Below are 10,232 nucleotides of genomic sequence, written 5' to 3'. Positions count from 1 at the left end.
TGAAAACAAACAATACAATGTAATAAAAAATAATTTATAATTCTTACATCAAAATAAATATGAAATTATCAGATACATAAAAGTATAAGTAAAATTTAAACTTATAAAGAAAGCATCTACATTTTTATCTTAATATCATTGCTCATTAACTTGTTTTTATCTCATGTAGTGTTGTATGACCCATCTTTTTTCCTTCTTATACTTTTGCATTCCATTCACTTTATCCATTGTAGTGTTGGAAGGGTAGATTTTTTTGTCAGTCTAGACTTTCCTTCTAAACTTTCAACTTCAATGTCAAATTCCCGATCTGTCATATGAAAATAATAGCTAATGCAAGTTAACATACAATAACAATGTACTTAAATTTCTTTATACACAATAGAAATGTACTTATAATATAAAAATGTAACTTGCATGGATTTTACAAGTTCTAGGTTACATATTGCTATCAGTGGTGATAAAATGTAAGCGTGTCAACGTTATTGGTAAAATATTGTTTCTCGTAAATAAGACTACATTTATCTCAATAAGTTGTTTTTTTACAATGACTTCATCTTCACTAATTCAAATTGTTTTGACAGTAGATAGTTTGAAATGAAAAACTAAAATTAGTTTTAGGAAAAACATACAAACAAATTATTACAGCTTTAGCTTCCCCCCCCCACTCTACAACTTATTGTAATGAGTGATGTAGCCCCAATTTGTCTACGAGTTGCAATGATCAAATTAAAAATAAAAATGAAAAACCATGGTGGCACAAAACTTTATGAAGTATGATATTTGATTTATGTTACATACCTGGACATGGAAGGGCTTTTTCGTCATTTTCCAAATCATAATTTTGCATGCCATTTTTCTACCATGCTGAAATAAAACAAATAAGAGTAGATCATAACATTACATTACATTTTCATTTTTAAGATAAATATTACATTTTAAATAATCAAGTAGTTATACTAATGAAAAATGTTTTGTTTGGATGACAATTAGCCTCTGATAGCAGTACTTTCATATCATGTGCATGTCAAAGCTCCGCCAAAACTTTGAGTATACCCTGCACAAGGAAATGGTTTTCCATATTTATTTGTTCAAATTGCTATTATCAGTAACCGTTGTAAGTATGTTGCTATTATATACCTCATACTACAAATGCATAATATATCATGAAGTGATCTCTTGATTATACACAACCAATGACTAACCTCAAATTCTTCAAGATTCAAATAAATTCCATTGCTCCTAACAATCACAAAATCCATAGGTTGCTCAATAACAGTAAATTTCCATACAAACTAACTCATCAGGATCAATAGAAAATATTGTGTGATTTCCTTCTTATATATAAAATTAACATACCAAAAGGGTTTTGTTAGTCAATGAAATGAATTGTATAATAAGACATCATAAAATATTGCGTAAGTGTCCTAATTTTGATTAATGTAATCAAAACAGTGCAAAGACTTGTTGTTTAACAACACTTTTGGGAAATCAAACATGAATTGAGCTTTTCAAATAATATAATAGAAAAACATATTATAAACATTATTATGGTAATATGACCAACCTATAAAGATAAGTGATTGTTTCAATTGGGCTTTTCATCAAACACTTGTAGTACTTGCTTAACAACACTAATGGTGAGGAAGCATCAGAAAGGAAACATACTTAATATGCAGGCTAAAAGTGAAATCGTAAAGCATGTTAGATGCAAGTTTCTTCGAATAAGAGCCAAATCATTGGTAGTAGAGCCAATTTCACTTTATGTCGATTATTGGAAACGGATTTCCATCACAAAATCAATTGTCTAAACTAAATAGAAGGAATTATATCCATTGGAGTATTCAGATGCAAGTCGTGTTCGAATCACAAGACCTATGGGAAATCATAGAAGAAAGAATTAAAGGATCTGCAAATCCTACAATGTTACCGAATCGATTGAAGACTACTACTACTGGATCATCGGTCTACTAAATCAAGTCTGCATAAATCGCATCATATCCGATTGTTTCTTCCTCCAAAGCGCCGACTGATACATATTCGTCATCTGAAACGTTGATCTCGAAACCAGGTTACCAACACCACCAGGTAGGGATTATTGAGCGACAAGAGAGCAGAGCATATGAACGAAAGTGGTGATATATGTTCAGAATTTTGAGAGATAAAGGGAGCGAGCATGGATTTTGAAAGAGCCGGGAACGGTTTTTTTAGGGCAAACCAAGGGGGCGAACGGAAGTCTAAATGAGTAATTGTAATTGTATAAAAAAGTTCAAAATTTTTGAAAATTTTCAAAATAAAGATAAAAATTATCCTAGTAAAATATTTTAGGTTTCAACAAGTTCAAAAAAATAGGAAAAATTAAATTAATAATAATCTTATTACCTTTTATTTTATTTTTTTTGAAATTTGATTAATGATGATAAACCATGAATTACTCTTAAATCAATATATTAATTCGGGCAGTGTAAGGGTGAGGTACTGTAGGGTATATGTGTGGACATGGAGTGGGTGGGTGGGTTATTAGGTGAATACGAAACTAAAAGTTACACAATAATAATAGATAAATACATATGGGTGTAGGTGTAGGGGTTGGTGTAAAAGTAACTCCGGATGTGGATATGTATATGAGTGTGGGTATGGTTGTATAAGTATATGTATGTGGACGGTGGTAGGGGTTGTTATGGGGGTATAGAGTGTGGGTCGGTGGAGAAGGGTGAACTAAGTATCAACGTCAGTGTGGGTTTGCAGTAATTAAAGTATAGTTATGTGCTTCGGGTATAGGTGTGGCTAGGTATGAAGGTGAGGGTATGGGTAGGATAAATGTAGGGTAAGGGTTGGGGTAAGCATTTTGGCGTGGGTGAGAGTATAGACATTAGGAGGGTGCTAGGTGGTTGATGTTGGGGCAGGGTTTATGGGTTTGTCGTATAAAGGTGGAGGTAAGTTGGAGGTAGGGTGGGCGCCATCGTAGGCTTGTAAGAATGAGTCTTAAGCCCTAAGGCATAAGCGTTAAGCGTTAAGCTATAAGTTATATTCCTTAAGTTATAATCCTTAATATCTAAGCCAAAGCCATAAGCCTTAAGAATGAATCCATAAGATAAGGCATAAGTCACATGCCCTAAACCTTAAACCTTAAACCTGAGCCATAATCCCTAAGAAATAAATCATAAGTTATAAGTCATAAGTCATAAGCCATGAGGCATAAAGCATAATCCCAAAGCTATAAGCCTTAAGCCATAAGTTATAAGCCATAATCTATAACCCGTTAGCCCTAATCTGTAAGCATAAGCCATAGTCCATAATCCTTAAGTCATAAGTCAAGAGCCATAAGCCATAAGGCCTAAGGACTAAGCCTTAATCTAACTATAAGCTATAAGTCATAATTCATAACTCATAAGTTGTAAGCCATAAGGCCTAAATCCATATGCATAAACCTCAAACCATAAGCCTTTAAGCCTTCATTATGTCATAAGAAATAAGACCTAATCCATAAGTCATAAGCCATAATCCCTTAGTCTTAAATAGCAAGAGATAAGCCATAATAAGTTATAAGCCACAAACCCTTAGCCTTAAACCTAAAGACGTACTCTAAGCCTTAAGCGTAAATCCATACACTCTAAGCCCTAAGTCATAAGCCTTAAGCATCAAGTTATAATACACAAGCCATAAGCCATAAGACTTTAGCCTTAATCTACAAGACATAAGATATAAGCTATAAGCCATAAGTTGTGAGGTATATTTGTTAATTCGTAAGCCCTAAATGATAAGCCATAAGTGGTATCCCTAAAACACAAGCCACATGTCATAAGCCAAAAGCCCCAAGCCATACACATTAAACCATGATTTATAAGCCTTAAGCCTTTAGCCATAAGTTAGAAGCCACAAGCATAAGCCTTAAGCCTTAAGCTCCAAATCCTACATCCTAATCCCTAATCCATAAGGAATGAGCCCAATGTTATAACCCATAAGCCTTAATTATAAGGATAACATATAAATCATGTGTGTTTGAGTCGACACGTATTTCAAATTCATGTTGTGTGCCTTACACGAGTAAGACATGAATTTACCCATCTAAACACACATAACATAAGTATAATTTTCATGACACACCACTCGTATATGACACATATAAATACAAAAATATTTTAAAAAATGTAAATTTTCATCCTAAATTCAAAATTAGTAAATGAAAATTTAAAGATTATATATATATATATATATATATATATATATATATATATATATATATATATATATATATATATATATATATATATATATATATTCCCCCACTCCCTTTGATTTTTGTTTTCCCCACAATATTTTTTCCCAACCCAAAATTTTCAAAGACCCGCTATCTATAATTGTGGTTCGTTTCTTCAACCTCCAAATTAACCCGCCATCAGGATTTCCCTCTCGATCTCTCCCAAATAATTCATGATCCCTTTTTCTCCTTCATCTCTTTCTTCATTGATCTACTCCATCACATTGTCTTTGGTCTGCCAATCATCACAATCGCCAGTACTCAGTCTCTCTATCTCTCTACTTCGTCCCTCTTGTCTCTTGCCACCATATCACTTTATCTATATCGCTACTATTCTCTCCTGCCAGTGCACAACCCACCACCAGTGATTGGTTTCGTCACCACCATCAGCTATCCCCTCCGACGAAGGCATCCACCGGTCGACGCTCTCATTCATCTATAACATTATCCACCATCGATGCCTCCATCGTCGTTTGGTCGCTCTGTCTTGTCTGTGTATTCTTCTACAGCAAGTAAGTGCAATTGTTGTTTAAGTTATTCTGAAGATGATGCTTGGTACACAAATCAATGCCTCTACCTTCATGTATGTGTGTTCGTCTGCAGTTTGATTCCACTGTCGTGTTTGTGTTTGTTCATCTACAATCGTTTTGTTTTTAGGGTTCAATTTAGCAAAGGGTTGGTGTTCTTGTTTAATCACATTATAATGAAAGATGAATCCTAGACAAAAGGTTAAATCTAGGCTGTTGATCAAGAAAAGTGAAAATTATATGTTGGGAAGACATGTGACTATGGAATTGAAGAATGTCTTGATGATAAGAAGAACCCTTCATTCGGTTGATCAGTATCTCAATATAAAGAAAAATTCCCTTACATGGTATGATTCTTAATTTTTCATTATTTTTGTGTTTTTCATTTTAGGTTGAGTCTTACATTGATCTTAGTAGGTTATGTAGAATTGGATCTTTATTTTTTTTCCTTCTAGTGCCTAGTGGTCAAACGCTCATACATGATTTTAGATTTTGATTAAATATGATCTGTAATAAACCTCATATCAACTGCTTTGAGTTCGAATTAAGTACGTCAAGATCCATTATATATAGTAAACATAAATTCCATACTCCTACTAGTAAGATCCATTATATAACCAAATGGTACAAAGTTTCCCTTTGAGATTGGTTTTTTCATTTTCACCATTTAAGTCAATTTTTGACATGTTATTTTCATCAGGTTAATCAAAATAGTCAAAAATTTTGTCATTTGAACCATTTCTTTATAGCTAAGAAGTTTCGCAATTTGACCGTTTTGGTCATTTTGACCCTTTAGGTCCATACTTGGAATGCTAGTCAAAATGACCATTGTGATCATTTTGCTTGGTTTTATTAGGTAAGCAGAAAAAGAAAAATCTTAGTTGCCATTTACTATTTCAAGGTTTTTCTCATTTCTCATTTTATATCTTAAAATACTAATTTGCCCTTGGCCTTATGCAGGTTTTCACATCCTAAACAATCTCCTTCCACGCCCTTCAGCCTCTCAAAGTTCATGCATTAAAACTTATATTTGAATTTTGTGTTTAATGCTTGAAAACCTAAAGTTAGTTGACTAAAGGAGAAAAAAAGTTTCTTGGAAGTTTGCTCGGAAGTGCAGGCTAGTAGCTTCTGGTTCTCCTTCGGAAAAATGGTCCATTGGTTGATGTCAATTAATTAGAATTAGAATTCCTTTGTTTCATTGGTGTTTTGGCCCAAAATGGACAATAATATCCTTATTTCTAAACTATTTTTTTTAACAAAATGGTGGATTATTGATGGAGAGTTCTAATTATGAGATTGTACTTTATTTTTCTCTCCTTGTAATTGTTTTGTTCCATGTTCTTGTGACATTTTAATAAGTCACCAGTAAATACTTACAAAAATACATTTTCGTTGTATATATGGTGACTATTATTTAACTTTAGACATACACTAGCACGAAAACAATGACCATTATATGATCAGTCACACATTTAATGCCATGATTGAACTTTTTGTTCATTTTTTATTCTGCTAAATGATATCAAAGATAAATATAGTCAAAATACAAAAGTCTTCCAAATACAATAGTACAACCAGAATAAACATTACATATGTGTCTATATTTACATATAAACACATATAATAGTTGTAATTGTAACTAAATGTTACTTATACACACAATATTTGTTTCTTTTTAAAGTCAATTCATAATATTTTGACACACATAATAAAACGTACATGATCATAAGTAACCAATACTAACTTGTTTTATTTTCTTGCGTTAACTAAGTACAACTAGTACATAACTGCCCTATGGACACACAAATATTTAGTGTGACCATATGTATCACCTTTTAGCTACTTTGTCTGTTATGTGGCTACAAAGGCACCAAATTATAAATACACATATAACTAACTCATGTCACGATACGTTTATCTACTGTCTCTCATAAAAAAAATGACAATCTTAATCGATACCTGTGGCTGATTGTGACCTGTGGCCTCAGTGGTCGAGTGTGACTAACATTTGTCACATTTGGTATAATTAAGTGTGGTTAAAGTTTTGATTATCTATACAATGATCACACAAACTAATTTAAATGTATCCAAAAATAGTTTTTAAAATTTTTTAATGACTTTTGGCCACACCTTTAATAAAAATTATCACATGCCGTTTTTCGGAAAGTCTGACGGTAGATATTTTTGTACTAGTGACAACAATTACGACCCCTTTAACTTTTGTATATTGTTATATTTGTAGGTTTGGTCCCTAGAATTTAGTATGTTGTCATCCCCACCCCAACCATGCACACACAAAACAAAACGATAAAATAATGAATTATATTATTTGTGACAGTAGAACATAATAAACATTGGCGGCGTCTTCAACACAACGAGAAGGAAACCATTTCTAGTTGTCAATATTAAAATGTCTTTTTTTGTAGCACATCGTAAGAAAATGTTATAATAAGTATCATGAATATTAAAAACATCATGATAAAAGAATGTATTAGAAAAATAACCCCTCTCAACCTATCACCAAAAACATCATTAAAATGCATTTTTTTGTGAAACATTATACGGGAAGGACATACAATGCTATTAAAAAAACAAGGTATAATATACATCATGAATAATAAAAGAACATCGTGACAATAAACAAAGTCAACGAAGATTCAATTCATGTTATACTTTTAACTGTCCAAACCAATTTCATCTCTTCTCTTATAGGGAAAACGTTATAATTCTTGCTAACATTATGAACCTCATGAACATCATGGGCCTTATTAAGATCATGAACACTGCGAACATCATTAACCTCATGAATATCTTATGTAAGTCTTTTAAAAACATATATTGTTTAAAACTACGCCCCTTAACATTCAATTTTAATATAGAAAGTGATACATAACACAGAATTACACTATATATATATATATATATATATATATATATATATATATATATATATATATATATATATATATATATATATATATATATATATATATATATATATATATATATAACCCGTGTAAACCACGGTTATAAAATTAATTAAAATTTCAAAATAAAACTAAAAATTATTAATCAATTATTTTAAATAAGTGATTTTAAATAAATTATTAATTAAAAGATATTTTTTTAGTTATATAAAATTATGATGGTTGATCTAAATAAATACATGATTATATTACCTTGTAATCTTTATTAATTTTATTTCAATTTTTATTCTAATATTATTAGTTTAATGAAATTAGAGTGTGAAATTTAAAAATGAAAAATCAATAGGTTAATAGATGACATTTCGTTAATTATAATTTCTAATATGGTAACACATAAAAAAATGAGAATAAACTTATTCTTTTAATAAATACAAGAAATTATATTACCTTATAGTTTTTATTAATTTTATTTCAATTTTTATTCTAATGTTATTAGTTAATTGAAATTAGAGTGTGAAATTTAAAATGAAGAATCAATAGGTTAATAAGTGACATTTCGTTAATTAAGAAGCCTAATATGGTGACATATGAAAAAATGAGAATAAATTTATTCTTTTATTTGTCATGAAAAAATGAGAATAAACTTATTCTTTTATATAGGGTAGGTTATAATATGGATGAACAACTATTGTACGGACATGTGGATAATGCTATTCTATAAAAATTAATAATAGAATAGGTTGTTTAGTAATGTAAATGCGTTCAATCTCACAAAACTATTGTCATCTTCATACATTCTCACTAATTTTTATTCATTTTTGTTCTCACAAATCGTTTTTCACTAATTTTCATTCTTAAATAGTACGATTCAATAAACATTCTGATAAAATGAGAATAATAATTAAAAAAATGTATAATAACCTTATAGATGGTTTAATTAGTAAGAATGTAAGATAATGACTATAGTTATATAAGATTGAATGTATTCAATTATCAAACAACATATTTTCTTTGTCATTCTCACATAATAGTATTGTTCACACGTCCACATAATAGATGTCAATCCACATTTGAACCTCTCTCTCTCTCTCTCTCTCTCTCTCTCTCTATATATATATATATATATATATATATATATATATATATATATATATATATATATAGTTCAGATCTCATAGAAAGCAAAAAAAAAAAAAAAAAAAGTAGGAATTGCATTGGCAATTTTCAACAATCAAACGTTTAACACAATCCTTGGGTGCGATATGATGACATGTGAGCATGCTCGTGTAACAAATAGACAGACTCAAATATAAGATAACATGTTATATACGCCCATATAAATATAATTTAACTTTTTTATTATTTTATTTTTCATTTTTCTGTTATATATATATATATATATATATATATATATATATATATATATATATATATATATATATATATATATATATATATATATATATATATATATATATATATATATATATAGAGAGAGAGAGAGAGAGAGAGAGAGAGAGAGAGGAACTCAAAAAATGGTGGAAACCGCGAGAACAATATTTGGTCTTAAGTTTGAAATAATAAATGACCACTGTTTGATTTTATTTCTCGTCAAAATCTCGCGAGATAATATGATATTTTCGTAATTAATTGCAAAATTTTGATAATTTTCGGGAAAAGTTAATTGTTTTGAGGGTACAAGTGACAAGAGCAAAAAGATTAAAATGAAAAAGAAAAAATAAAATGAAATTTTGGTCAAGTGGTCTCTCCCAGAGCTGACACGTACCCCCACCCAAAATATGACAAGTGTCCAACCCTTATTGGCTTGTGAGTTTTTTTTTTCTACCGTTTAGTTTTTTGGCCATAATTTTTTTTCTTTTTTTTTGAAAAAAAAATCTGAAAAAAACTAAGTTTTTAAAATTTAATTCTCTACAAAATGAGCAGAAATATGAAAATTTGAAATTCTTTATATTTATAAAAAAACCCAGAAAAAATGTTCTTCATAAATTATAAAAATTTAAGGTATACTTCGACTCATTATTCTAATTACTTTATAAAAAGAATTTTAAAAAATAAGGTATTTCAGATACCAAACTTGATTTCAAAAGATTAAAAGTTTAAAAAAAATGTTAAACATAATATGATGCAAATAAAGATGATTTAAAATATTTATGATTCAAAAATATTATAGTTCAATATGTTTATGGTCATTAACTTGTTATAATCTAAAAATATATTGATTCAAATATGTAATGATCCTTAATTATTATATTTTATTATTATTCAAAATTAAATGATTCAAAAATTATAATGATCCAAATGTTGTATCAAACAAAAACTTTATTTAATTCAATATATTATTATCAAAATAAAAATAATTAAAATTAATATGATCCAATAATGTATGATGCATAATATCGTTATGATTCAAAATAATATGATTCTAAATTTTATGATCCAAAAATAATATGATAAAAAAAAGTATAAATAGAAAATATTATGATCTTTAATATTCTTCTT

At 29.3% G+C, this 10,232-nt stretch overlaps 1 long non-coding RNA gene across 4 annotated transcripts; it reads right to left on the bottom strand.

Annotated features, from left to right (window-relative positions):
- On the bottom strand, window positions 1-2,227 carry LOC145034324 (uncharacterized). 4 transcript variants are annotated; one of them, XR_013678021.1, is made up of 5 exons: window positions 1,565-2,227; window positions 1,138-1,239; window positions 958-1,054; window positions 799-864; window positions 1-307 (listed from the first exon to the last, which is right to left on the bottom strand). It is a non-coding gene; the product is annotated as an uncharacterized LOC145034324 (long non-coding RNA). The 4 variants fall into 4 exon arrangements; XR_013678020.1 differs by having other exon boundaries at window positions 799-1,054; XR_013678022.1 differs by having other exon boundaries at window positions 799-1,054; window positions 1,920-2,227.
- Window positions 2,228-10,232: the final 8,005 nt, after the last annotated feature.

Source organism: Lactuca saligna, chromosome 3, assembly GCF_052625555.1.
Source record: "Lactuca saligna cultivar CGN05327 chromosome 3, ASM5262555v1, whole genome shotgun sequence".
Taxonomy (NCBI): Eukaryota; Viridiplantae; Streptophyta; class Magnoliopsida; order Asterales; family Asteraceae; genus Lactuca; species Lactuca saligna.
Note: the sequence above shows the minus strand (reverse complement) of the source record. Positions and strands in the feature narration are given on the sequence as shown.